Source organism: Dendrobates tinctorius, unplaced genomic scaffold, assembly GCF_039654945.1.
Source record: "Dendrobates tinctorius isolate UK_male_01 unplaced genomic scaffold, ASM3965494v1 ptg000250l, whole genome shotgun sequence".
Lineage (NCBI taxonomy): Eukaryota > Metazoa > Chordata > Amphibia > Anura > Dendrobatidae > Dendrobates > Dendrobates tinctorius.
Genome location: NW_027361917.1, coordinates 22886718 through 22909730, shown reverse-complemented (window position 1 = coordinate 22909730; position 23013 = coordinate 22886718). Strand labels below are relative to the sequence as shown.

Sequence of the window (23013 nt, the reverse complement as noted above, 5' to 3'; positions counted from 1 at the left end):
CACACAGCCCATTTTCCACAGGCTGCTCCGTGTTCAGCTCCATCGTGCTGCCAGAGAGTCACATGTCCCGCTGCCTGGAAGAAGGCCATCCACAGCTACAATATTCAAATGAGAGACATTTCCCAGCAGCCCCAGAGTACAGTCTCCCACCAAAACCCCACCCACTCATTCCTTCATTCTGTTGTTGAACCCATTTAAGGAAGCCCCAGCAAGCTGGAGCGTGCAAAAATTGCCACAAAACTCAGGTTTGCTTCTCTCCACGGAAATCTTTAGTAAAAGGCAAAAGAATTTTACGTTCTGAAGAGAAGCCAGAGTATACTGAGCAAGAGCTTCCTCCTGACCTACCACCATGGGCCCAGCCCTCATTTGGCCCAGGGAGACCACCTAGAAGTGGGTGCATGGTTTGGCTATGGAAAAACAAAAAAGGCAAAACACAGCCCATTTTCCGCAGGCTGTTCCGTGTTCAGCTCCATCATGCTGCCAGAGAGTCACATGTCCCGCTGCCTGGAAGAAGGCCATCCACTACTACAATTTTCAAATGAGAGACATTTCCCAGCAGCCCCAGAGTACAGTCTCCCACCAAAACCCCACCCACCCACTCATTCCTTCATTCTGTTGTTGAACCCATTTAAGAAAGCCACAGCAAGCTGGGGCGTGCAAAAATTGCCACAAAACTCAGTTTTGCTTCTCTCCACGGAAATCTTTAGTAAAAGGCGAAAGATTTTTACATTCTGAAGAGAAACCAGAGTATACTGGGTAAGGGCTTACTCATGACCTACCACCATGGGCACAGCCCTCATTTGGCCCAGGGAGACCACCTAGAAGTGGGTGCATGGTTTGACTATGGAAAAACAAAAACGGCAACACACAGCCCATTTTCCGCAGGCTGCTCCGTGTTCAGCTCCATCCTGCTGCCAGAGAGTCACATGTCCCGCTGCCTGGAAGAAGGCCATCCACTGCTACAATATTCAAATGAGCGGCATTTCCCATAAGCCCCAGAGTACAGTCTCCCACCAAAAACCCACCCACTCATTCCTTCATTCTGTTGTTGAACCCATAGCGCCAGCAAGCTGGAGCATGCAAAAATTGCCAAAAAACTCAGTTTTGCTTCTCTCCACGGAAATCTTTAGTAAAAGGCGAAAGATTTTTACGTTCTGAAGAAAAGCCAGAGTATACTGCGCAAGGGCTTCCTCCTGACCTACCACCATGGCCGCAGCCCTCATTTGGCCCAGGGAGACCACCTAGAAGTGGGTGCGTGGTTTGGCGATTTAAAAACAAAAACGGCAACACACAGCCCATTTTCCGCAGGCTGCTCCGTGTTCAGCTCCATCCTGCTGCCAGAGAGTCACATGTCCCGCTGCCTGGAAGAAGGCCATCCACTGCTACAATATTCAAATGAGAAGCATTTCCCATCAGCCCCAGAGTACAGGCTCCCACCAAAACCCCACCCACTCATTCTTTCATTGATCCCATTTAAGGAAGCCCCAAGAAGCTGGAGCATGCAAAAATTGCCACAAAACTCAGTTTTGCTTCTCTTCACGGAAATCTTTAGTAAAAGGCAAAAGATTTTTACGTTCTGATGAAAAGCCAGAGTATGCTGGGCAAGGGCTTGCTCCTGACCTACCACCATGGGCACAGCCCTCATTTGGCCCAGGGAGACCACCTAGAAGTGGGTGCATGGTTTGGCTATGGAAAAACAAAAACAGCAACACACAGCCCATTTTCCGCAGGCTGCTCCGTGTTCAGCTCCATCGTGCTGCCAGAGAGTCACATGTCCTGCTGCCTAGAAGAATGCCATCCACTGCTACAATATTCAAATGAGAGACAGATCCCAGCAGCCCCAGAGTACAGTCTCCCACCAAAACCCCACCCACTCATTCCTTCATTCTGTTGTTGAACCCATTTAAGGAAGCCCCAGCAAGCTGGAGCATGCAAAAATTTCAACAAAACTCAGGTTTGCTTCTCTCCACGGAAATCTTTATTAAAAGGCGAAAGATTTTTACCTTCTGAAGAGAAGCCAGAGTATATTGGGCAAGGGCTTCCTCCTGACCTACCACCATGGGCACAGCCCTCATTTGGCCCAGGGAGACCACCTAGAAGTGGGTGCGTGGTTTGGCTATGGAAAAACAAAAATGGCAACACACAGCCCATTTTCCGCAGGCTGCTCCGTGTTCAGCTCCATCGTGCTGCCAGAGAGTCACATGTCCCGTTGCCTGGAAGAAGGCCATCCACTGCTACAATATTCAAATGAGAGACATTTCCCAGGAGCCCCAGAGTACAGTCTCCCACCAAAACCCCACCCACTCATTCCTTCATTCTGTTGTTGAACCCATTTAAGGAAGCCCCAGCAAGCTGGAGCGTGCAAAAAATGCCAGAAAACTCAGTTTTGCTTCTCTCCACGGAAATCTTTAGTAAAAGGCAAAAGATTTTTTACGTTTTGAAGAAAAGCCAGAGTATACTGGGCAAAGGCTTCCTCCAGACCTACCAACATGGCCGCAACCCTCATTAGGCCCAGGGAGACCACCTAGAAGTGGGTGCGTGGTTTTGCTATGTAAAAACAAAAACGGCAACACACAGCCCATTTTCCACAGGCTGCTCCGTGTTCAGCTCCATCGTGCTGCCAGAGAGTCACATGACCCGCTGCCTGGAAGAAGGCCATCCAGAGCTACAATATTCAAATGAGAGACATTTCCCAACAGCCCCAGAGTACAGTCTCCCACCAAAACCCCACCCACTCATTCCTTCTTTCTGTTGTTGAACCCATTTAAGGAAGCCCCAGCAAGCTGGAGCGTGCAAAAATTGCCACAAAACTCAGTTTTGCTTCTCTCCACTGAAATCTTTAATAAAAGGCGAAAGATTTTTACATTCTGAAGAGAAGCCAGAGTATACTGGGCAAGGGCTTCCTCCTGACCTACCACCATGGGCACAGCCCTCATTTGGCCCAGGGAGACCACCTAGAAGTGGGTGCGTGGTTTGGCTATAGAAAAACAAAAACGGCAACACACAGCCCATTTTCCGCAGGCTGCTCCATGTTCAGCTCCATCTTGCTGCCAGAGAGTCACATGTCCCGCTGCCTGGAAGAAGGCCATCCACTGCTACAATATTCAAATGAGAGACATTTCCCAGCAGCCCCAGAGTACAGTCTCCCACCAAAACCCCACCCACTCATTCCTTCATTCTGTTGTTGAATCCATTTAAGGAAGCCCCAGCAAGCTGGAGCGTGCAAAAATTGCCACAAAATTCAGTTTTGCTTCTCTCCACGGAAATCTTTAGTAAAAGGCGAAAGATTTTTACGTTCTGAAGAGAAGCCAGAGTATACTGGGCAAGGGCTTCCTCCTGACCTACCACCATGGGCACAGCCCTCATTTGGCCCAGGGAGACCACCTAGAAGTGGATGCGTGGTTTCGCTATGGAAAAACAAAAACGGCAACACACAGCCCATATTCCGCAGGCTGCTCCGTGTTCAGCTCCATCTTGCTGCCAGATTGTCACCTGTCCCGCTGCCTGGAAGAACGCCATCCACTGCTACAATATTCAAATGAGAGACATTTCCCAGCAGCCCCAGAGTACAGTCTCCCACCAAAACCCCACCCACTCATTCCTTCATTCTGTTGTTGAACCCATTTAAGGTAGCCCCAGCAAGCTGGCGCGTGCAAAAATTGCCACAAAACTCAGTTTTGCTTCTCTCCACAGAAATCTTTAGTAAAAGGCGAAAGATTTTTACATTCTGAAGAGAAGCCAGAGTATACTGGGCAATGGCTTCCTCCTGACCTACCACCATGGGCACAGCTCTCATTTGGCCTAGGGAGACCACCTAGAAGTGGGTACGTGGTTTGGCTATGGAAAAACAAAAACGGCAACACACAGCCCATTTTCCGCAGGCTGCTCCGTGTTCAGCTCCATCCTGCTGCCAGAAAGTCACATGTCCCGCTGCCTGGAAGAAGGCCATCCACTGCTACAATATTCAAATGAGAGGCATCTCCCATCAGCCCCAGAGTACAGTCTCCCACCAAACCCCACCCAACCCCACCCACTCATTCCTTCATTCTGTTGTTGAACCCATTTAAGGAAACCCCAGCAAGCTGGAGAGTGCAAAAATTGCCACAAAACTTAGTTTTGCTTCTCTCCACGGAAATCATTAGTAAAAGGCGAAAGATTTTTACGTTCTGAAGAGAAGCCAGAGTATACTGGGCAAGTGCTTCCTCATGACCTAACACCATGGGCACAGCCCTCATTTGGCCCAGGGAGACCACCTAGAAGTGGGTGCGTGGTTTGGCTATGGAAAAACAAAAACGGCAACACACAGCCCATTTTCCGCAGGCTGCTCCGTGTTCAGCTCCATCTTGCTGCCAGATTGTCACCTGTCCCGCTGCCTGGAAGAACGCCATCCACTGCTACAATATTCAAATGAGAGACATTTCCCAGCAGCCCCAGAGTACAGTCTCCCACCAAAACCCCACCCACTCATTCCTTCATTCTGTTGTTGAACCCATAGCGCCAGCAAGCTGGAGCGTGCAAAAATTGCCACAAAACTCAGTTTTGCTTCTCTCCACGGAAATCTTTAGTAAAAGGCGAAAGATTTTTACGTTCTGAAGAAAAGCCAGAGTATACTGGGCAAGGGCTTCCTACTGACCTACCACCATGGGCACAGCCCTCATTTGGCCCAGGGAGACCACCTAGAAGTGGGTGCGTGGTTTGGCTATGGAAAAACAAAAACGGCAACACACAGCCCATTTTCCGCAGGCTGCTCTGTGTTCAGCTCCATCCTGCTGCCAGAGAGTCACATGTCCCGCTGCCTGGAAGAAGGCCATCCACTGCTACAATATTCAAATGAAAGACATTTCCCAGCAGCCCCATAGTACAGTTTCCCACCAAAAACCACCCACTCATTCCTTCATTCTGTTGTTGAACCCATTTAAGGAAGCCCCAGCAAGCTGGAGCGTGCAAAAATTGCCACAAAACTCAGTTTTGTTTCTCTCCACGGAAATCTTTAGTAAAAGGCGAAAGATTTTTACGTTCTGAAGAGAAGCCAGAGTATACTGGGCAAGGGCTTCCTCCTGACCTACCACCATGGGCACAGCCCTCATTTGGCCCAGGGAGACCACTTAGAAGAGGGTGCGTGGTTTGGCTATGGAAAAACAAAAACGGCAACACACAGCCCATTTTCCGCAGGCTGCTCCGTGTTCAGCTCCATCTTGCTGCCAGAAAGTCACCTGTCCCGCTGCCTGGAAGAACGCCATCCACTGCTACAATATTCAAATGAGAGACATTTCCCAGCAGCCCCAGAGTACAGTCTCCCACCAAAACCCCACCCACTCATTCCTTCATTCTGTTGTTGAACCCATTTAAGGAAACCCCAGCAAGCTGGAGCGTGCAAAAATTGCCACAAAACTCAGTTTTGCTTCTCTCCACGGAAATCTTTAGTAAAAAGCGAAAGATTTTTACGTTCTGAAGAAAAGCCAGAGTATACTGGGCAAGTGCTTCCTCCTGACCTAACACCATGGGCACAGCCCTCATTTGGCCCAGGGAGACCACCTAGAAGTGGGTGCGTGGTTTTGCTATGGAAAAACAAAAACGGCAACACACAGCCCATTTTCCACAGGCTGCTCCGTGTTCAGCTCCATCGTGCTGCCAGAGAGTCACATGTCCCGCTGCCTGGAAGAAGGCCATCCAGAGCTACAATATTCAAATGAGAGACATTTCCCAGCAGCCCCAGAGTACAGTCTCCCACCAAAACCCCACCCACTCATTCCTTCATTCTTTTGTTGAACCCATTTAAGGAAGTCCCAGCAAGCTGGAGCGTGCAAAAATTGCCACAAAACTCAGTTTTGCTTCTCTCCACGGAAATCTTTAATAAAAGGCGAAAGATTTTTACATTCTGAAGAGAAGCCAGAGTTTACTGGGCAAGGGCTTCCTCCTGACCTACCACCATGGGCACAGCACTCATTTGGCCCAGGGAGATCACCTAGAAGTGGGTGCGTGGTTTGGCTATGGAAAAACAAAATCGGCAACACACAGCCCATTTTCCGCAGGCTGCTCCATGTTCAGCTCCATCTTGCTGCCAGAGAGTCACATGTCCCGCTGCCTGGAAGAAGGCCATCCACTGCTACAATATTCAAGTGAGAGACATTTCCCAGCAGCCCCAGAGTACAGTCTCCCACCAAAACCCCACCCACTCATTCCATCATTCTGTTGTTGAACCCATTTAAGGAAGCCCCAGCAAGCTGGAGCGTGGAGTACTGAAGGAGATAGCAGAAGAAATTTCTGAACCACTCTCCATAATCTTTGAAAATTCTTGGAGAACAGGAGAAGTGCCAGAAGACTGGAGAAGAGCAAATGTTGTTCCTATCTTCAAAAAGGGGAAGAAGGTGGACCCAGGCAACTATAGGCCAGTGAGTCTGACTTCTATACCAGGAAAGATCTTTGAACAAATTATTAAACAACATGTAAGTCAATACCTGGATAAGAATGAAGTGATCAAACAGAGTCAGCATGGGTTTGTAACTAATAAGTCATGTCAGACTAACTTAATTTCCTTCTATGACGGTATCACTGATTGGGTGGATCAAGGAAATGCTGTAGATATAGTATATCTTGACTTCAGCAAAGCATTTGACAAAGTCTCTCATACAATCCTTATTGAAAAAATGACTAAGTATGGAATGGACAAGGCAACTGTTAGGTGGATTCATAGCTGGCTTAGTGATCGGACCCAAAGAGTGGTCGTAAATGGCTGCACATCCAGTTGGAAGAATGTCTCAAGTGGGGTACCACAGGGCTCTGTCCTGGGCCCTGTATTGTTCAACATCTTTATCAACGATTTAGATGAAGGAATTGAGGGTAAACTGATTAAATTTGCTGATGACACAAAGCTAGGAGGGATAGCTAATTCTAGAGAAGAGAGAGAGAGGATTCAAAAAGATTTAAATAAACTGGAGAAGTGGGCAGTAACTAACAGAATGGTTTTTAACAGGGAGAAATGCAAAGTACTACATCTGGGCAATAAAAATGAAAAAAGCATATATAGAATGGGAGGAATAGGGCTAAGTGACAGCACATGTGAAAAAGACTTGGGTATACTAATAGATCACAGACTGAATATGAGTCAACAGTGTGATGCAGCAGCAAAAAAGGCAAATGCAGTTCTAGGATGTATTAACAGAAGCATACAGTCTAGATCACGTGAAGTCATTATTTCCCTCTACTCCTCTTTGGTCAGACCACATCTGGAATATTGTGTCCAGTTTTGGGCACCACATTTTAAAAAAGACATCAACAAACTGGAGCAAGTTCAGAAAAGAGCGACCAGAATGGTGACCGGTCTGCAAACCCTGTCTTATGAGGAAAGGTTGCAGGATTTGGGAATGTTTAGTTTGCAAAAGAGAAGACTGAGAGGAGACTTAATTGCTGTCTACAAATATCTAAAGGGATGTCACATTGTAGAAGGATCAACTTTATTCTCATTTGCACAAGGAAAGACTAGAAGCAATGGGATGAAACTGAATGGGAGGAGACACAGATTAGATATTAGAAAAAACTTTTTGACAGTTAGAGTGATCAATGAGTGGAACAGGCTGCCACGAGAAGTGGTGAGTTCTCCTTCAATGGAAGTCTTCAAACAGAGGCTGGACAGACATCTGATTGGGATGATTTAGCGAATCCTGCTTTGAGCAGGGGGTTGGACCAGATGGCCCAGGAGGTCCCTTCCAACTCTACGATTCTATGATTCTATGATTCTAAAAATTGCCACAAAATTCAGTTTTGCTTCTCTCCACGGAAATCTTTAGTAAAAGGCGAAAGATTTTTACGTTCTGAAGAGAAGCCAGAGTATACTGGGCAAGGGCTTCCTCCTGACCTACCACCATGGGCACAGCCCTCATTTGGCCCAGGGAGACCACCTAGAAGTGGGTGCGTGGTTTGGCTATGGAAAAACAAAAACGGCAACACACAGCCCATTTTCCGCAGGCTGCTCCGTGTTCAGCTCCATCCTGCTGCCAGAGAGTCACATGTCCCGCTGCCTGGAAGAAGGCCATCCACTGCTACAAAATTCAAATGAGAGACATTTCCCAGCAGCCCCAGAGTACAGTCTCCCACCAAAACCCCACCCACTCATTCCTTCATTCTGTTGTTGAACCCATTTAAGGAAGCCCCAGCAAGCTGGAACGTGCAAAAATTGCCAAAAAACTCAGTTTTGCTTCTCTCCACGGAAATCTTTAGTAAAAGGCGAAAGATTTTTACGTTCTGAAGAAAAGCCAGAGTATACTGCGCAAGGGCTTCCTCCTGACCTACCACCATGGCCGCAGCCCTCATTTGGCCCAGGGAGACCACCTAGAAGTGGGTGCGTGGTTTGGCGATTTAAAAACAAAAACGGCAACACACAGCCCATTTTCCGCAGGCTGCTCCGTGTTCAGCTCCATCCTGCTGCCAGAGCGTCACGTGTCCCGCTGACTGAAAAAAGGCCATCCACGGCTACTATATTCAAATGAGAAACATTTCCCAGCAGCCCCAGAGTACAGTCTCCCACCAAAACCCCACCCACTCATTAATTCATTCTGTTGTTAAACCCATTTAAGGAAGCCCCAGCAAGCTGGAGCGTGCAAAAATTGGCACAAAACTCAGTTTTGCTTCTCTCCACGGAAATCTTTAGTAAAAGGCAAAAGATTTTTACGTTCTGTAGAAAAGCCAGAGTACACGGCGCAAGGGCTTCCTCCTGACCTACCACCATGGCCGCAGCCCACATTTGGCCCAGGGAGACCACCTAGAAGTGGGTGCGTGGTTTGGCTATGGAAAAACAAAAACGGCAACACACAGCCCATTTTCCGCAGGCTGCTCTGTGTTAAGCTCCATCTTGCTGCCAGAGAGTCACATGTCCCGCTGCCTGGAAGAAGGCCATCCACTGCTACAATATTCAAATGAGAAGCATTTCCCATCAGCCCCAGAGTACAGGCTCCCACCAAAACCCCACCCACTCATTCTTTCATTGATCCCATTTAAGGAAGCCCCAAGAAGCTGGAGCATGCAAAAATTGCCACAAAACTCAGTTTTGCTTCTCTTCACGGAAATCTTTAGTAAAAGGCAAAAGATTTTTACGTTCTGAAGAGAAGCCAGAGTATGCTGGGCAAGGGCTTGCTCCTGACCTACCACCATGGGCACAGCCCTCATTTGGCCCAGGGAGACCACCTAGAAGTGGGTGCGTGGTTTGGCTATGGAAAAACAAAAACAGCAACACACAGCCCATTTTCCGCAGGCTGCTCCGTGTTCAGCTCCATCGTGCTGCCAGAGAGTCACATGTCCCGCTGCCTAGAAGAATGCCATCCACTGCTACAATATTCAAATGAGAGACAGATCCCAGCAGCCCCAGAGTACAGTCTCCCACCAAAACCCCACCCACTCATTCCTTCATTCTGTTGTTGAACCCATTTAAGGAAGCCCCAGGAAGCTGGAGCATGCAAAAATTTCAACAAAACTCAGGTTTGCTTCTCTCCACGGAAATCTTTATTAAAAGGCGAAAGATTTTTACGTTCAGAAGAGAAGCCAGAGTATATTGGGCAAGGGCTTCCTCCTGACCTAACACCATGGGCACAGCCCTCATTTGGCCCAGGGAGACCACCTAGAAGTGGGTGCATGGTTTGGCTATGGAAAAACAAAAATGGCAACACACAGCCCATTTTCCGCAGGCTGCTCCGTGTTCAGCTCCATCGTGCTGCCAGAGAGTCACATGTCCCGTTGCCTGGAAGAAGGCCATCCACTGCTACAATATTCAAATGAGAGACATTTCCCAGGAGCCCCAGAGTACAGTCTCTCACCAAAACCCCACACACTCATTCCTTCATTCTGTTGTTGAACCCATTTAAGGAAGCCCCAGCAAGCTGGAGCGTGCAAATAATGCCAGAAAACTCAGTTTTGCTTCTCTCCACGGAAATCTTTAGTAAAAGGCAAAAGATTTTTTACGTTTTGAAGAAAAGCCAGAGTATACTGGGCAAAGGCTTCCTCCAGACCTACCAACATGGCCGCAACCCTCATTAGGCCCAGGGAGACCACCTAGAAGTGGGTGCGTGGTTTTGCTATGTAAAAACAAAAACGGCAACACACAGCCCATTTTCCACAGGCTGCTCCGTGTTCAGCTCCATCGTGCTGCCAGAGAGTCACATGTCCCGCTGCCTGGAAGAAGGCCATCCAGAGCTACAATATTCAAATGAGAGACATTTCCCAAAACCCCACCCACTCATTCCTTCTTTCTGTTGTTGAACCCATTTAAAGAAGTCCCAGCAAGCTGGAGCGTGCAAAAATTGCCACAAAACTCAGTTTTGCTTCTCTCCACTGAAATCTTTAATAAAAGGCGAAAGATTTTTACATTCTGAAGAGAAGCCAGAGTATACTGGGCAAGGGCTTCCTCCTGACCTACCACCATGGGCACAGCCCTCATTTGGCCCAGGGAGACCACCTAGAAGTGGGTGCGTGGTTTGGCTATAGAAAAACAAAAACGGCAACACACAGCCCATTTTCCGCAGGCTGCTCCATGTTCAGCTCCATCTTGCTGCCAGAGAGTCACATGTCCTGCTGCCTGGAAGAAGGCCATCCACTGCTACAATATTCAAATGAGAGACATTTCCCAGCAGCCCCAGAGTACAGTCTCCCACCAAAACCCCACCCACTCATTACTTCATTCTGTTGTTGAACCCATTTAAGGAAGCCCCAGCAAGCTGGAGCGTGCAAAAATTGCCACAAAATTCAGTTTTGCTTCTCTCCACGGAAATCTTTAGTAAAAGGCGAAAGATTTTTACGTTCTGAAGAGAAGCCAGAGTATACTGGGCAAGGGCTTCCTCCTGACCTACCACCATGGGCACAGCCCTCATTTGGCCCAGGGAGACCACCTAGAAGTGGGTGCGTGGTTTCGCTATGGAAAAACAAAAACGGCAACACACAGCCCATTTTCCGCAGGCTGCTCCGTGTTCAGCTCCATCTTGCTGCCAGATTGTCACCTGTCCCGCTGCCTGGAAGAACGCCATCCACTGCTACAATATTCAAATGAGAGACATTTCCCAGCAGCCCCAGAGTACAGTCTCCCACCAAAACCCCACCCACTCATTCCTTCATTCTGTTGTTGAACCCATAGCGCCAGCAAGCTGGAGCGTGCAAAAATTGCCACAAAACTCAGTTTTGCTTCTCTCCACGGAAATCTTTAGTAAAAGGCGAAAGATTTTTACGTTCTGAAGAAAAGCCAGAGTATACTGGGCAAGGGCTTCCTCCTGACCTACCACCATGGGCACAGCCCTCATTTGGCCCAGGGAGACCACCTAGAAGTGGGTGCGTGGTTTGGCTATGGAAAAACAAAAACGGCAACACACAGCCCATTTTCCGCAGGCTGCTCTGTGTTCAGCTCCATCCTGCTGCCAGAGAGTCACATGTCCCGCTGCCTGGAAGAAGGCCATCCACTGCTACAATATTCAAATGAGAGACATTTCCCAGCAGCCCCAGAGTACAGTCTCCCACCAAAATCCACCCACTCATTCCTTCATTCTGTTGTTGAACCCATTTAAGGAAGCCCCAGCAAGCTGGAGCGTGCAAAAATTGCCACAAAACTCAGTTTTGCTTCTCTCCACGGAAATCTTTAGTAAAAGGCGAAAGATTTTTACGTTCTGAAGAGAAGCCAGAGTATACTGGGCAAGGGCTTCCTCCTGACCTACCACCATGGGCACAGCCCTCATTTGGCCCAGGGAGACCACCTAGAAGTGGGTGCGTGGTTTGGCTATGGAAAAACAAAAACGGCAACACACAGCCCATTTTCCGCAGGCTGCTCCGTGTTCAGCTCCATCTTGCTGCCAGAAAGTCACATGTCCCGCTGCCTGGAAGAACGCCATCCACTGCTACAATATTCAAATGAGAGACATTTCCCAGCAGCCCCAGAGTACAGTCTCCCACCAAAACCCCACCCACTCATTCCTTCATTCTGTTGTTGAACCCATTTAAGGAAGCCCCAGCAAGCTGGAGCGTGCAAAAATTGCCACAAAACTCAGTTTTGCTTCTCTCCACGGAAATCTTTAGTAAAAGGCGAAAGATTTTTACGTTCTGAAGAAAAGCCAGAGTATACTGGGCAAGGGCTTCCTCCTGACCTACCACCATGGGCACAGCCCTCATTTGGCCCAGGGAGACCACCTAGAAGTGGGTGCGTGGTTTGGCTATGGAAAAACAAAAATGGCAACACACAGCCCATTTTCCGCAGGCTGCTCCGTGTTCAGCTCCATCGTGCTGCCAGAGAGTCACATGTCCCGCTGCCTGGAAGAAGGCCATCCAGAGCTACAATATTCAAATGAGAGACATTTCCCAGCAGCCCCAGAGTACAGTCTCCCACCAAAACCCCACCCACTCATTCCTTCATTCTGTTGTTGAACCCATTTAAGGAAGTCCCAGCAAGCTGGAGCGTGCAAAAATTGCCACAAAACTCAGTTTTGCTTCTCTCCACAGAAATCTTTAGTAAAAGGCGAAAGATTTTTACGTTCTGAAGAGAAGCCAGAGTATACTGGGCAAGGGCTTCCTCCTGACCTACCACCATGGGCACAGCCCTCATTTGGCCCAGGGAGACCACCTAGAAGTGGGTGCGTGGTTTGGCTATGGAAAAACAAAAACGGCAACACACAGCCCATTTTCCGCAGGCTGCTCCGTGTTCAGCTCCATCTTGCTGCCAGATTGTCACCTGTCCCGCTGCCTGGAAGAACGCCATCCACTGCTACAATATTCAAATGAGAGACATTTCCCAGCAGCCCCAGAGTACAGTCTCCCACAAAAACCCCACCCACTCATTCCTTCATTCTGTTGTTGAACCCATAGCGCCAGCAAGCTGGAGCGTGCAAAAATTGCCACAAAACTCAGTTTTGCTTCTCTCCACGGAAATCTTTAGTAAAAGGCGAAAGATTTTTACGTTCTGAAGAAAAGCCAGAGTATACTGGGCAAGGGCTTCCTACTGACCTACCACCATGGGCACAGCCCTCATTTGGCCCAGGGAGACCACCTAGAAGTGGGTGCGTGGTTTGGCTATGGAAAAACAAAAACGGCAACACACAGCCCATTTTCCGCAGGCTGCTATGTGTTCAGCTCCATCCTGCTGCCAGAGAGTCACATGTCCCGCTGCCTGGAAGAAGGCCATCCACTGCTACAATATTCAAATGAAAGACATTTCCCAGCAGCCCCATAGTACAGTTTCCCACCAAAATCCACCCACTCATTCCTTCTTTCTGTTGTTGAACCCATTTAAGGAAGCCCCAGCAAGCTGGAGCGTGCAAAAATTGCCACAAAACTCAGGTTTGTTTCTCTCCACGGAAATCTTTAGTAAAAGGCGAAAGATTTTTACGTTCTGAAGAGAAGCCAGAGTATACTGGGCAAGGGATTCCTCCTGACCTACCACCATGGGCACAGCCCTCATTTGGCCCAGGGAGACCACCTAGAAGTGGGTGCGTGGTTTGGCTATGGAAAAACAAAAACGGCAACACACAGCCCATTTTTCGCAGGCTGCTCCGTGTTCAGCTCCATCTTGCTGCCAGATTGTCACCTGTCCCGCTGTCTGGAAGAACGCCATCCACTGCTACAATATTCAAATGAGAGACATTTCCCAGCAGCCCCAGAGTACAGTCTCCCACCAAAACCCCACCCACTCATTCCTTCATTCTGTTGTTGAACCCATTTAAGGAAGCCCCAGCAAGCTGGAACGTGGAAAAATTGCCACAAAACTCAGTTTTGCTTCTCTCCACGGAAATCTTTAGTAAAAGGCGAAAGATTTTTACGTTCTGAAGAGAAGCCAGAGTATACTGGGCAAGGGCTTCCTCCTGACCTACCATCATGGGCACAGCTCTCATTTGGCCTAGGGAGACCACCTAGAAGTGGGTACGTGGTTTGGCTATGGAAAAACAAAAACGGCAACACACAGTCCATTTTCCGCAGGCTGCTCCTTGTTCAGCTCCATCCTGCTGCCAGAAAGTCACATGTCCCGCTGCCTGGAAGAAGGCCATCCACTGCTACAATATTCAAATGAGAGACATCTCCCATCAGCCCCAGAGTACAGTCTCCCACCAAAACCCCACCCACTCATTCCTTGTTTCTGTTGTTGAACCCATTTAAGGTAGCCCCAGCAAGCTGGAGCGTGCAAAAATTGCCACAAAACTCAGTTTTGCTTCTCTCCACGGAAATCTTTAGTAAAAGGCGAAAGATTTTTACGTTCTGAAGAGAAGCCAGAGTATACAGAGCAAGAGCTTCCTCCTGACCTACCACCATGGGCACAGCCCTCATTTGGCCCAGGGAGACCACCTAGAAGTGGGTGCATGGTTTGGCTATGGAAAAACAAAAAAGGCAACACACAGCCCATTTTCCGCAGGCTGTTCCGTGTTCAGCTCCATTGTGCTGCCAGAGAGTCACATGTCCCGCTGCCTGGAAGAAGGCCATCCACTGCTACAATATTCAAATGAGAGGCATCTCCCATCAGCCCCAGAGTACAGTCTCCCACCAAAACCCCACCCACTCATTCCTTCATTCTGTTGTTGAACCCATTTAAGGAAGCCCCAGCATGCTGGAGCGTGCAAAAATTGCCAGAAAACTCAGTTTTGCTTCTCTCCGCCGAAATCTTTAGTAAAAGGCAAAAGATTTTTACGTTCTGAAGAAAAGCCAGAGTATACTGGGCAAAGACTTCCTCCAGACCTACCAACATGGCCGCAACCCTCATTAGGCCCAGGGAGACCACCTAGAAGTGGGTGCGTGGTTTTGCTACGGAAAAACAAAAACGGCAACACACAGCCCATTTTCCACAGGTTGCTCCGTGTTCAGCTCCATCGTGCTGCCAGAGAGTCACATGTCCCGCTGCCTGGAAGAAGGCCATCCAGAGCTACAATATTCAAATGAGAGACATTTCCCAGCAGCCCCAGAGTACAGTCTCCCACCAAAACCCCACCCACTCATTCCTTCATTCTTTTGTTGAACCCATTTAAGGAAGTCCCAGCAAGCTGGAGCGTGCAAAAATTGCCACAAAACTCAGTTTTGATTCTCTCCACGGAAATCTTTAATAAAAGGCGAAAGATTTTTACATTCTGAAGAGAAGCCAGAGTATACTGGGCAAGGGCTTCCTCCTGACCTACCACCATGGGCACAGCCCTCATTTGGCCCAGGCAGACCACCTAGAAGTGGGTGCGTGGTTTGGCTATGGAAAAACAAAAACGGCAACACACAGCCCATTTTCCGGAGGCTGCTCCATGTTCAGCTCCATCTTGCTGCCAGAGAGTCACATGTCCCGCTGCCTGGAAGAAGGCCATCCACTGCTACAATATTCAAATGAGAGACATTTCCCAGCAGCCCCAGAGTACAGTCTCCCACCAAAACCCCACCCACTCATTCCTTCATTCTGTTGTTGAACCCATTTAAGGAAGCCCCAGCAAGCTGGAGCGTGCAAAAATTGCCACAAAATTCAGTTTTGCTTCTCTCCACGGAAATCTTTAGTAAAAGGCGAAAGATTTTTACGTTCTGAAGAGAAGCCAGAGTATACTGGGCAAGGGCTTCCTCCTGACCTACCACCATGGGCACAGCCCTCATTTGGCCCAGGGAGACCACCTAGAAGTGGGTGCGTGGTTTGGCTATGGAAAAACAAAAACGGCAACACACAGCCCATTTTCCGCAGGCTGCTCCGTGTTCAGCTCCATCTTGCTGCCAGATTGTCACCTGTCCCGCTGTCTGGAAGAACGGCATCCACTGCTACAATATTCAAATGAGAGACATTTCCCAGCAGCCCCAGAGTACAGTCTCCCACCAAAACCCCACCCACTCATTCCTTCATTCTGTTGTTGAACCCATTTAAAGAAGCCCCAGCAAGCTGGAACGTGCAAAAATTGCCACAAAACTCAGTTTTGCTTCTCTCCACGGAAATCTTTAGTAAAAGGCGAAAGATTTTTACGTTCTGAAGAGAAGCCAGAGTATACTGGGCAAGGGCTTCCTCCTGACCTACCACCATGGGCACAGCTCTCATTTGGCCTAGGGAGACCACCTAGAAGTGGGTACGTGGTTTGGCTATGGAAAAACAAAAACGGCAACACACAGTCCATTTTCCGCAGGCTGCTCCGTGTTCAGCTCCATCCTGCTGCCAGAAAGTCACATGTCCCGCTGCCTGGAAGAAGGCCATCCACTGCTACAATATTCAAATGAGAGACATCTCCCATCAGCCCCAGAGTACAGTCTCCCACCAAAACCCCACCCACTCATTCCTTGTTTCTGTTGTTGAACCCATTTAAGGTAGCCCCAGCAAGCTGGAGCGTGCAAAAATTGCCACAAAACTCAGTTTTGCTTCTCTCCACGGAAATCTTTAGTAAAAGGCGAAAGATTTTTACGTTCTGAAGAGAAGCCAGAGTATACAGAGCAAGAGCTTCCTCCAGACCTACCACCATGGGCACAGCCCTCATTTGGCCCAGGGAGACCACCTAGAAGTGGGTGCATGGTTTGGCTATGGAAAAACAAAAAAGGCAACACACAGCCCATTTTCCGCAGGCTGTTCCGTGTTCAGCTCCATTGTGCTGCCAGAGAGTCACATGTCCCGCTGCCTGGAAGAAGGCCATCCACTGCTACAATTTTCAAATGAGAGACATTTCCCAGCAGCCCCAGAGCATAGTCTCCCACCAAAACCCCACCCACTCATTCCTTCATTCTGTTGTTGAACCCATTTAAGGAAGCCCCAGCAAGCTGGAGCGTGCAAAAATTGCTACAAAACTCAGTATTGCTTCTCTCCACGGAAACCTTTAGTAAAAAGCGAAAGATTTTTACATTCTGAAGAGAAGCCAGAGTATACTGGGCAAGGGCTTCCTCCTGACCTACCACCAAGGGCACAGCCCTCATTTGGCCCAGGGAGACCACCTAGAAGTGGGTGCGTGGTTTGGCTATGAAAAAACAAAAATGGCAACACACAGCCCATTTTCCGCAGGCTGCTCCGTGTTCAGCTCCATCGTGCTGCCAGAGAGTCACATGTCCCGTTGCCTGGAAGAAGGCCATCCACTGCTACAATATTCAAATGAGAGACATTTCCCAGCAGCCCCAGAGTACAGTCTCCCACCAAATCCCCACCCACTCATTCCTTCATTCTGTTGTTGAACCCATTTAATGAAGTCCCAGCAAGCTGGAGCGTGCAAAAATTGCCACAAAATTCAGTTTTGCTTCTCTCCACGGAAATCTTTAGTAAAAGGCGAAAGATTTTTACGTTCTGAAGAGAAGCCAGAGTATACTGGGCAAGGGCTTCCTCCTGACCTACCACCATGGGCACAGCCCTCAATTGGCCCAGGGAGACCACCTAGAAGTGGGTGCGTGGTTTGGCTATGGAAAAACAAAAACGGCAACACACAGCCCATTTTCCGCAGGCTGCTCCGTGTTCAGCTCCATCTTGCTGCCAGATTGTCACCTGTCCCGCTGCCTCGAAGAACGCCATCCACTGCTACAATATTCAAATGAGAGACATTTCCCAGCAGCCCCAGAGTACAGTCTCCCACCAAAACCCCACCCACTCATTCCTTCATTCTGTTGTTGAACCCATTTAAGGAAGCCCCAGCAAGCTGGAGCGTGCAAAAATTGCCACAAAACTCAGTTTTGCTTTTCTCCACGGAAATCTTTAGTAAAAGGCGAAAGATTTTTACATTCTGAAGAGAAGCCAGAGTATACTGGGCAAGGGCTTCCTCCTGACCTACCACCATGGGCACAGCTCTCATTTGGCCTAGGGAGACCTCCTAGAAGTGGGTACGTGGTTTGGCTATGGAAAAACAAAAACGGCAACACACAGCCCATTTTCCGCAGGCTGCTCCGTGTTCAGCTCCATCCTGCTGCCAGAAAGTCACATGTCCCGCTGCCTGGAAGAAGGCCATCCACTGCTACAATATTCAAATGAGAGGCATCTCCCATCAGCCCCAGAGTACAGTCTCCCACCAAAACCCCACCCACTCATTCCTTCATTCTGTTGTTGAACCCATTTAAGGAAGCCCCAGCAAGCTGGAGCGTGCAAAAATTGCCAGAAAACTCAGTTTTGCTTCTCTCCGCCGAAATCTTTAGTAAAAGGCAAAAGATTTTTAGGTTCCTGAAGAAAAGCCAGAGTATACTGGGCAAAGGCTTCCTCCAGACCTACCAACATGGCCGCAACCCTCATTAGGCCCAGGGAGACCACCTAGAAGTGGGTGCGTGGTTTTGCTATGGAAAAACAAAAACGGCAACACACAGCCCATTTTCCACAGGTTGCTCCGTGTTCAGCTCCATCGTGCTGCCAGAGAGTCACATGTCCCGCTGCCTAGAAGAAGGCCATCCAGAGCTACAATATTCAAATGAGAGACATTTCCCAGCAGCCCCAGAGTACAGTCTCCCACCAAAACCCCACCCACTCATTCCTTCATTCTTTTGTTGAACCCATTTAAGGAAGTCCCAGCAAGCTGGAGCATGCAAAAATTGCCACAAAACTCAGTTTTGCTTCTCTCCACGGAAATCTTTAATAAAAGGCGAAAGATTTTTACATTCTGAAGAGAAGCCAGAGTATACTGGGCAAGGGCTTCCTCCTGACCTACCACCATGGGCACAGCCCTCATTTGGCCCAGGGAGACCACCTAGAAGTGGGTGCGTGGTTTGGCTATGGAAAAACAAAAACGGCAACACACAGCCCATTTTCCGGAGGCTGCTCCATGTTCAGCTCCATCTTGCTGCCAGAGAGTCACATGTCCCGCTGCCTGGAAGAAGGCCATCCACTGCTACAATATTCAAATGAGAGACATTTCCCAGCAGCCCCAGAGTACAGTCTCCCACCAAAACCCCACCCACTCATTCCTTCATTCTGTTGTTGAACCCATTTAAGGAAGCCCCAGCAAGCTGGAGCGTGCAAAAATTGCCACAAAATTCAGTTTTGCTTCTCTCCACGGAAATCTTTAGTAAAAGGCGAAAGATTTTTACGTTCTGAAGAGAAGCCAGAGTATACTGGGCAAGGGCTTCCTCCTGACCTATCACCATGGGCACAGCCCTCATTTGGCCCAGGGAGACCACCTAGAAGTGGGTGCGTGGTTTGGCTATGGAAAAACAAAAACGGCAACACACAGCCCATTTTCCGCAGGCTGCTCCGTGTTCAGCTCCATCTTGCTGCCAGATTGTCACCTGTCCCGCTGTCTGGAAGAACGCCATCCACTGCTACAATATTCAAATGAGAGACATTTCCCAGCAGCCCCAGAGTACAGTCTCCCACCAAAATCCCACCCACTCATTCCTTCATTCTGTTGTTGAACCCATTTAAGGAAGCCCCAGCAAGCTGGAGCGTGCAAAAATTGCCACAAAACTCAGTTTTGCTTCTCTCCACGGAAATCTTTAGTAAAAGGCGAAAGATGTTTACGTTCTGAAGAGAAGCCAGAGTATACTGGGCAAGGGCTTCCTCCTGACCTACCACCATGGGCACAGCTCTCATTTGGCCTAGGGAGACCACCTAGAAGTGGGTACGTGGTTTGGCTATGGAAAAACAAAAACGGCAACACACAGTCCATTTTCCGCAGGCTGCTCCGTGTTCAGCTCCATCCTGCTGCCAGAAAGTCACATGTCCCGCTGCCTGGAAGAAGGCCATCCACTGCTACAATATTCAAATGAGAGACATCTCCCATCAGCCCCAGAGTACAGTCTCCCACCAAAACCCCACCCACTCATTCCTTGTTTCTGTTGTTGAACCCATTTAAGGTAGCCCCAGCAAGCTGGAGCGTGCAAAAATTGCCACAAAACTCAGTTTTGCTTCTCTCCACGGAAATCTTTAGTAAAAGGCGAAAGATTTTTACGTTCTGAAGAGAAGCCAGAGTATACAGGGCAAGAGCTTCCTCCTGACCTACCACCATGGGCACAGCCCTCATTTGGCCCAGGGAGACCACCTAGAAGTGGGTGCATGGTTTGGCTATGGAAAAACAAAAAAGGCAACACACAGCCCATTTTCCGCAGGCTGTTCCGTGTTCAGCTCCATCGTGCTGCCAGAGAGTCACATGTCCCGCTGCCTGGAAGAAGGCCATCCACTGCTACAATTTTCAAATGAGAGACATTTCCCAGCAGCCCCAGAGCATAGTCTCCCACCAAAACCCCACCCACTCATTCCTTCATTCTGTTGTTGAACCCATTTAAGGAAGCCCCAGCAAGCTGGAGCGTGCAAAAATTGCTACAAAACTCAGTATTGCTTCTCTCCACGGAAACCTTTAGTAAAAAGCGAAAGATTTTTACGTTCTGAAGAGAAGCCAGAGTATACTGGGCAAGGGCTTCCTCCTGACCTACCACCATGGGCACAGCCCTCATTTGGCCCAGGGAGACCACCTAGAAGTGGGTGCGTGGTTTGGCTATGGAAAAACAAAAACGGCAACACACAGCCCATTTTCCGCAGGCTGCTCCGTGTTCAGCTCCATCTTGCTGCCAGATCGTCACCTGTCCCGCTGCCTGGAAGAACGCCATCCACTGCTACAATATTCAAATGAGAGACATTTCCCAGCAGCCCCAGAGTACAGTCTCCCACCAAAACCCCACCCACTCATTCCTTCATTCTGTTGTCGAACCCATTGCGCCAACAAGCTGGTGCGTGCAAAAATTGCCACAAAACTCAGTTTTGCTTCTCTCCACGGAAATCTTTAGTAAAAGGCGAAAGATTTTTACGTTCTGAAGAAAAGCCAGAGTATACTGGGCAAGGGCTTCCTACTGACCTACCACCATGGGCACAGCCCTCATTTGGCCCAGGGAGACCACCTAGAAGTGGGTGCGTGGTTTGGCTATGGAAAAACAAAAACGGCAACACACAGCCCATTTTCCACAGGCTGCTCCGTGTTCAGCTCCATCGTGCTGCCAGAGAGTCACATGTTCCTCTGCCTGGAAGAAGGCCATCCACTGCTACATTATTCAAATGAGATACATTTCCCAGCAGCCCCAGAGTACAGTCTCCCACCAAAACCCCACCCACTCATTTCTTCATTTTGTTGTTGAACCCATTTAAGGAAGCCCCAGCAAGCTGGAGCGTGCAAAAATTGCCACAAAACTCAGTTTTGCTTCTCTCCACGGAAATCTTTAGTAAAAGGCAAATGATTTTTACATTCTGAAGAAAAGCCAGAGTATACTGCGCAAGGGCTTCCTCCTGACCTACCACCATGGCCGCAGCCCTCATTTGGCCCAGGGAGACCACCTAGAAGTGGGTGCGTGGTTTGGCTATGGAAAAACAAAAACGGCAACACACAGCCCATTTTCCGCAGGCTGCTCCGTGTTCAGCTCCATCCTGCTGCCAGAGAGTCACATGTCCCGCTGCCTGGAAGAAGGCCATCCACTGCTACAAAATTCAAATGAGAGACATTTCCCAGCAGCCCCAGATTACAGTCTCCCACCAAAACCCCACCCACTCATTCCTTCATTCTGTTGTTGAACCCATTTAAGGAAGCCCCAGCAAGGTGGAGCGTGCAAAAATTGCTACAAAACTCAGTATTGCTTCTCTCCACGGAAACCTTTAGTAAAAGACGAAAGATTTTTACGTTCTGAAGAGAAGCCAGAGTATACTGGGCAAGGGCTTCCTCCTGACCTACCACCATGGGCACAGCCCTCATTTGGCCCAGGGAGACCACCTAGAAGTGGGTGCGTGGTTTGGCTATGGAAAAACAAAAACGGCAACACACAGCCCATTTTCCGCAGGCTGCTCCGTGTTCAGCTCCATCTTGCTGCCAGATCGTCACCTGTCCCGCTGCCTGGAAGAACGCCATCCACTGCTACAATATTCAAATGAGAGACATTTCCCAGCAGCCCCAGAGTACAGTCTCCCACCAAAACCCCACCCACTCATTCCTTCATTCTGTTGTAGAACCCATTTAAGGAAGCCACTACAAGCTAGAGCGCGGAGAAATTGCCACAAAACTCAGTATTGCTTCTCTCCACGGAAATCTTTAGTAAAAGGCGAAAGATTTTTACGTTCTGAAGAGAAGCCAGAGTATATTGGGCAAGGGCTTCCTCCTGACCTACCACCATGGGCACAGCCCTCATTTGGCCCAGGGAGACCACCTAGAAGTGGGTGCATGGTTTGACTATGGAAAAACAAAAACGGCAACACACAGCCCATTTTCCGCAGGCTGCTCCGTGTTCAGCTCCATACTGCTGCCAGAGAGTCACATGTCCAGCTGCCTGGAAGAAGGCCATCCACTGCTACAATAATCAAATGAGAGGCATTTCCCATAAGCCCCAGAGTACAGTCTCCCACCAAAACCCCACCCACTCATTCCTTCATTCTGTTGTTGAACCCATAGCGACAGCAAGCTGGAGCGTGCAAAAATTGCCACAAAAATAAGTTTTGCTTCTCTCCACGGAAATCTTTAGTAAAAGGCGAAAGATTTTTACGTTCTGAAGAAAAGCCAGAGTATACTGGGTAAGGGCTTCCTACTGACCTACCACCATGGGCACAGCCCTCATTTGGCCCAGGGAGACCACCTAGAAGTGGGTGCGTGGTTTGGCTATGGAAAAACAAAAACGGCAACACACAGCCCATTTTCCGCAGGCTGCTCCGTGTTCAGCTCCATCGTGCTGCCAGAGAGTCACATGTTCCGCTGCCTGGAAGCAGGCCATCCACTGCTACAATATTCAAATGAGAGGCATTTCCCATCAGCCCCAGAGTACAGTCTCCCACCAAAACCCCACCCACTCATTCCTTCATTCTGTTGTTGAACCCATTTAAGGAAGCCCCAGCAAGCTGGAGCGTGCAAAAATTGCCACAAAACTCAGTTTTGCTTCTCTCCACGGAAATCTTTAGTAAAAGGCGAAAGATTTTTACGTTCTGAAGAGAAGCCATAGTATACAGAGCAAGAGCTTCCTCCTGACCTACCACCATGGGCCCAGCCCTCATTTGGCCCAGGGAGACCACCTAGAAGTGGGTGCATGGTTTGGCTATGGAAAAACAAAAAAGGCAAAACACAGCCCATTTTCCGCAGGCTGTTCCGTGTTCAGCTCCATCGTGCTGCCAGAGAGTCACATGTCCCGCTGCCTGGAAGA

The 23013-nt window shown here is 48.9% G+C and overlaps 50 non-coding genes across 50 annotated transcripts; all 50 read right to left on the bottom strand.

The window, feature by feature from the left end:
* Window positions 1-201: 201 nt before the first annotated feature.
* On the bottom strand, window positions 202-317 carry LOC141065235 (U5 spliceosomal RNA). The gene has a single exon (XR_012226369.1). It is a non-coding gene; the product is annotated as a U5 spliceosomal RNA (small nuclear RNA).
* Window positions 318-635: 318 nt separating this feature from the next.
* Window positions 636-751, bottom strand: LOC141063674 (U5 spliceosomal RNA). The gene has a single exon (XR_012224962.1). It is a non-coding gene; the product is annotated as a U5 spliceosomal RNA (small nuclear RNA).
* A 307-nt stretch (window positions 752-1058) lies between these two features.
* On the bottom strand, window positions 1059-1174 carry LOC141064950 (U5 spliceosomal RNA). Its single transcript, XR_012226109.1, has one exon. It is a non-coding gene; the product is annotated as a U5 spliceosomal RNA (small nuclear RNA).
* A 306-nt stretch (window positions 1175-1480) lies between these two features.
* LOC141065114 (U5 spliceosomal RNA) lies at window positions 1481-1596 on the bottom strand. Its single transcript, XR_012226258.1, has one exon. It is a non-coding gene; the product is annotated as a U5 spliceosomal RNA (small nuclear RNA).
* Window positions 1597-1910: 314 nt separating this feature from the next.
* LOC141064120 (U5 spliceosomal RNA) lies at window positions 1911-2026 on the bottom strand. The gene has a single exon (XR_012225361.1). It is a non-coding gene; the product is annotated as a U5 spliceosomal RNA (small nuclear RNA).
* A 314-nt stretch (window positions 2027-2340) lies between these two features.
* On the bottom strand, window positions 2341-2457 carry LOC141064084 (U5 spliceosomal RNA). Its single transcript, XR_012225328.1, has one exon. It is a non-coding gene; the product is annotated as a U5 spliceosomal RNA (small nuclear RNA).
* Window positions 2458-2771: 314 nt separating this feature from the next.
* Window positions 2772-2887, bottom strand: LOC141064254 (U5 spliceosomal RNA). The gene has a single exon (XR_012225483.1). It is a non-coding gene; the product is annotated as a U5 spliceosomal RNA (small nuclear RNA).
* A 314-nt stretch (window positions 2888-3201) lies between these two features.
* On the bottom strand, window positions 3202-3317 carry LOC141065148 (U5 spliceosomal RNA). Its single transcript, XR_012226289.1, has one exon. It is a non-coding gene; the product is annotated as a U5 spliceosomal RNA (small nuclear RNA).
* Window positions 3318-3631: 314 nt separating this feature from the next.
* LOC141064040 (U5 spliceosomal RNA) lies at window positions 3632-3747 on the bottom strand. The gene has a single exon (XR_012225291.1). It is a non-coding gene; the product is annotated as a U5 spliceosomal RNA (small nuclear RNA).
* Window positions 3748-4070: 323 nt separating this feature from the next.
* LOC141064497 (U5 spliceosomal RNA) lies at window positions 4071-4186 on the bottom strand. Its single transcript, XR_012225702.1, has one exon. It is a non-coding gene; the product is annotated as a U5 spliceosomal RNA (small nuclear RNA).
* Window positions 4187-4493: 307 nt separating this feature from the next.
* Window positions 4494-4609, bottom strand: LOC141065195 (U5 spliceosomal RNA). Its single transcript, XR_012226334.1, has one exon. It is a non-coding gene; the product is annotated as a U5 spliceosomal RNA (small nuclear RNA).
* Window positions 4610-4922: 313 nt separating this feature from the next.
* LOC141064991 (U5 spliceosomal RNA) lies at window positions 4923-5038 on the bottom strand. Its single transcript, XR_012226146.1, has one exon. It is a non-coding gene; the product is annotated as a U5 spliceosomal RNA (small nuclear RNA).
* A 314-nt stretch (window positions 5039-5352) lies between these two features.
* Window positions 5353-5468, bottom strand: LOC141064007 (U5 spliceosomal RNA). Its single transcript, XR_012225261.1, has one exon. It is a non-coding gene; the product is annotated as a U5 spliceosomal RNA (small nuclear RNA).
* A 314-nt stretch (window positions 5469-5782) lies between these two features.
* Window positions 5783-5898, bottom strand: LOC141064114 (U5 spliceosomal RNA). The gene has a single exon (XR_012225356.1). It is a non-coding gene; the product is annotated as a U5 spliceosomal RNA (small nuclear RNA).
* A 1819-nt stretch (window positions 5899-7717) lies between these two features.
* LOC141064300 (U5 spliceosomal RNA) lies at window positions 7718-7831 on the bottom strand. The gene has a single exon (XR_012225525.1). It is a non-coding gene; the product is annotated as a U5 spliceosomal RNA (small nuclear RNA).
* Window positions 7832-8145: 314 nt separating this feature from the next.
* On the bottom strand, window positions 8146-8261 carry LOC141064926 (U5 spliceosomal RNA). The gene has a single exon (XR_012226088.1). It is a non-coding gene; the product is annotated as a U5 spliceosomal RNA (small nuclear RNA).
* Window positions 8262-8575: 314 nt separating this feature from the next.
* LOC141065089 (U5 spliceosomal RNA) lies at window positions 8576-8691 on the bottom strand. Its single transcript, XR_012226235.1, has one exon. It is a non-coding gene; the product is annotated as a U5 spliceosomal RNA (small nuclear RNA).
* Window positions 8692-8997: 306 nt separating this feature from the next.
* Window positions 8998-9113, bottom strand: LOC141064863 (U5 spliceosomal RNA). The gene has a single exon (XR_012226031.1). It is a non-coding gene; the product is annotated as a U5 spliceosomal RNA (small nuclear RNA).
* Window positions 9114-9427: 314 nt separating this feature from the next.
* LOC141064155 (U5 spliceosomal RNA) lies at window positions 9428-9543 on the bottom strand. Its single transcript, XR_012225393.1, has one exon. It is a non-coding gene; the product is annotated as a U5 spliceosomal RNA (small nuclear RNA).
* A 314-nt stretch (window positions 9544-9857) lies between these two features.
* LOC141064306 (U5 spliceosomal RNA) lies at window positions 9858-9974 on the bottom strand. Its single transcript, XR_012225530.1, has one exon. It is a non-coding gene; the product is annotated as a U5 spliceosomal RNA (small nuclear RNA).
* A 287-nt stretch (window positions 9975-10261) lies between these two features.
* LOC141064411 (U5 spliceosomal RNA) lies at window positions 10262-10377 on the bottom strand. The gene has a single exon (XR_012225625.1). It is a non-coding gene; the product is annotated as a U5 spliceosomal RNA (small nuclear RNA).
* Window positions 10378-10691: 314 nt separating this feature from the next.
* Window positions 10692-10807, bottom strand: LOC141065147 (U5 spliceosomal RNA). Its single transcript, XR_012226288.1, has one exon. It is a non-coding gene; the product is annotated as a U5 spliceosomal RNA (small nuclear RNA).
* A 307-nt stretch (window positions 10808-11114) lies between these two features.
* Window positions 11115-11230, bottom strand: LOC141065193 (U5 spliceosomal RNA). The gene has a single exon (XR_012226332.1). It is a non-coding gene; the product is annotated as a U5 spliceosomal RNA (small nuclear RNA).
* Window positions 11231-11543: 313 nt separating this feature from the next.
* Window positions 11544-11659, bottom strand: LOC141063929 (U5 spliceosomal RNA). The gene has a single exon (XR_012225190.1). It is a non-coding gene; the product is annotated as a U5 spliceosomal RNA (small nuclear RNA).
* Window positions 11660-11973: 314 nt separating this feature from the next.
* LOC141064898 (U5 spliceosomal RNA) lies at window positions 11974-12089 on the bottom strand. The gene has a single exon (XR_012226063.1). It is a non-coding gene; the product is annotated as a U5 spliceosomal RNA (small nuclear RNA).
* Window positions 12090-12403: 314 nt separating this feature from the next.
* Window positions 12404-12519, bottom strand: LOC141063663 (U5 spliceosomal RNA). Its single transcript, XR_012224952.1, has one exon. It is a non-coding gene; the product is annotated as a U5 spliceosomal RNA (small nuclear RNA).
* A 307-nt stretch (window positions 12520-12826) lies between these two features.
* Window positions 12827-12942, bottom strand: LOC141065192 (U5 spliceosomal RNA). The gene has a single exon (XR_012226331.1). It is a non-coding gene; the product is annotated as a U5 spliceosomal RNA (small nuclear RNA).
* Window positions 12943-13255: 313 nt separating this feature from the next.
* LOC141065037 (U5 spliceosomal RNA) lies at window positions 13256-13371 on the bottom strand. Its single transcript, XR_012226188.1, has one exon. It is a non-coding gene; the product is annotated as a U5 spliceosomal RNA (small nuclear RNA).
* A 314-nt stretch (window positions 13372-13685) lies between these two features.
* LOC141065056 (U5 spliceosomal RNA) lies at window positions 13686-13801 on the bottom strand. The gene has a single exon (XR_012226205.1). It is a non-coding gene; the product is annotated as a U5 spliceosomal RNA (small nuclear RNA).
* Window positions 13802-14115: 314 nt separating this feature from the next.
* Window positions 14116-14231, bottom strand: LOC141063915 (U5 spliceosomal RNA). Its single transcript, XR_012225179.1, has one exon. It is a non-coding gene; the product is annotated as a U5 spliceosomal RNA (small nuclear RNA).
* Window positions 14232-14545: 314 nt separating this feature from the next.
* Window positions 14546-14661, bottom strand: LOC141064333 (U5 spliceosomal RNA). The gene has a single exon (XR_012225554.1). It is a non-coding gene; the product is annotated as a U5 spliceosomal RNA (small nuclear RNA).
* A 314-nt stretch (window positions 14662-14975) lies between these two features.
* Window positions 14976-15091, bottom strand: LOC141064298 (U5 spliceosomal RNA). The gene has a single exon (XR_012225523.1). It is a non-coding gene; the product is annotated as a U5 spliceosomal RNA (small nuclear RNA).
* Window positions 15092-15405: 314 nt separating this feature from the next.
* LOC141065144 (U5 spliceosomal RNA) lies at window positions 15406-15521 on the bottom strand. Its single transcript, XR_012226286.1, has one exon. It is a non-coding gene; the product is annotated as a U5 spliceosomal RNA (small nuclear RNA).
* A 314-nt stretch (window positions 15522-15835) lies between these two features.
* On the bottom strand, window positions 15836-15951 carry LOC141064739 (U5 spliceosomal RNA). Its single transcript, XR_012225922.1, has one exon. It is a non-coding gene; the product is annotated as a U5 spliceosomal RNA (small nuclear RNA).
* Window positions 15952-16265: 314 nt separating this feature from the next.
* Window positions 16266-16381, bottom strand: LOC141063903 (U5 spliceosomal RNA). The gene has a single exon (XR_012225168.1). It is a non-coding gene; the product is annotated as a U5 spliceosomal RNA (small nuclear RNA).
* A 314-nt stretch (window positions 16382-16695) lies between these two features.
* Window positions 16696-16811, bottom strand: LOC141063944 (U5 spliceosomal RNA). Its single transcript, XR_012225204.1, has one exon. It is a non-coding gene; the product is annotated as a U5 spliceosomal RNA (small nuclear RNA).
* Window positions 16812-17125: 314 nt separating this feature from the next.
* LOC141063785 (U5 spliceosomal RNA) lies at window positions 17126-17241 on the bottom strand. The gene has a single exon (XR_012225062.1). It is a non-coding gene; the product is annotated as a U5 spliceosomal RNA (small nuclear RNA).
* A 314-nt stretch (window positions 17242-17555) lies between these two features.
* LOC141063897 (U5 spliceosomal RNA) lies at window positions 17556-17671 on the bottom strand. The gene has a single exon (XR_012225162.1). It is a non-coding gene; the product is annotated as a U5 spliceosomal RNA (small nuclear RNA).
* A 314-nt stretch (window positions 17672-17985) lies between these two features.
* LOC141064719 (U5 spliceosomal RNA) lies at window positions 17986-18102 on the bottom strand. Its single transcript, XR_012225904.1, has one exon. It is a non-coding gene; the product is annotated as a U5 spliceosomal RNA (small nuclear RNA).
* A 314-nt stretch (window positions 18103-18416) lies between these two features.
* On the bottom strand, window positions 18417-18532 carry LOC141064020 (U5 spliceosomal RNA). The gene has a single exon (XR_012225273.1). It is a non-coding gene; the product is annotated as a U5 spliceosomal RNA (small nuclear RNA).
* Window positions 18533-18846: 314 nt separating this feature from the next.
* On the bottom strand, window positions 18847-18962 carry LOC141065143 (U5 spliceosomal RNA). The gene has a single exon (XR_012226285.1). It is a non-coding gene; the product is annotated as a U5 spliceosomal RNA (small nuclear RNA).
* A 314-nt stretch (window positions 18963-19276) lies between these two features.
* LOC141065203 (U5 spliceosomal RNA) lies at window positions 19277-19392 on the bottom strand. The gene has a single exon (XR_012226341.1). It is a non-coding gene; the product is annotated as a U5 spliceosomal RNA (small nuclear RNA).
* A 314-nt stretch (window positions 19393-19706) lies between these two features.
* Window positions 19707-19822, bottom strand: LOC141063891 (U5 spliceosomal RNA). The gene has a single exon (XR_012225157.1). It is a non-coding gene; the product is annotated as a U5 spliceosomal RNA (small nuclear RNA).
* A 314-nt stretch (window positions 19823-20136) lies between these two features.
* On the bottom strand, window positions 20137-20252 carry LOC141063638 (U5 spliceosomal RNA). Its single transcript, XR_012224930.1, has one exon. It is a non-coding gene; the product is annotated as a U5 spliceosomal RNA (small nuclear RNA).
* A 307-nt stretch (window positions 20253-20559) lies between these two features.
* On the bottom strand, window positions 20560-20675 carry LOC141063746 (U5 spliceosomal RNA). The gene has a single exon (XR_012225027.1). It is a non-coding gene; the product is annotated as a U5 spliceosomal RNA (small nuclear RNA).
* A 314-nt stretch (window positions 20676-20989) lies between these two features.
* Window positions 20990-21105, bottom strand: LOC141064526 (U5 spliceosomal RNA). Its single transcript, XR_012225728.1, has one exon. It is a non-coding gene; the product is annotated as a U5 spliceosomal RNA (small nuclear RNA).
* A 314-nt stretch (window positions 21106-21419) lies between these two features.
* Window positions 21420-21535, bottom strand: LOC141065076 (U5 spliceosomal RNA). Its single transcript, XR_012226223.1, has one exon. It is a non-coding gene; the product is annotated as a U5 spliceosomal RNA (small nuclear RNA).
* Window positions 21536-21850: 315 nt separating this feature from the next.
* Window positions 21851-21965, bottom strand: LOC141064390 (U5 spliceosomal RNA). Its single transcript, XR_012225606.1, has one exon. It is a non-coding gene; the product is annotated as a U5 spliceosomal RNA (small nuclear RNA).
* A 307-nt stretch (window positions 21966-22272) lies between these two features.
* Window positions 22273-22388, bottom strand: LOC141064681 (U5 spliceosomal RNA). Its single transcript, XR_012225869.1, has one exon. It is a non-coding gene; the product is annotated as a U5 spliceosomal RNA (small nuclear RNA).
* Window positions 22389-22702: 314 nt separating this feature from the next.
* On the bottom strand, window positions 22703-22818 carry LOC141065215 (U5 spliceosomal RNA). Its single transcript, XR_012226351.1, has one exon. It is a non-coding gene; the product is annotated as a U5 spliceosomal RNA (small nuclear RNA).
* Window positions 22819-23013: the final 195 nt, after the last annotated feature.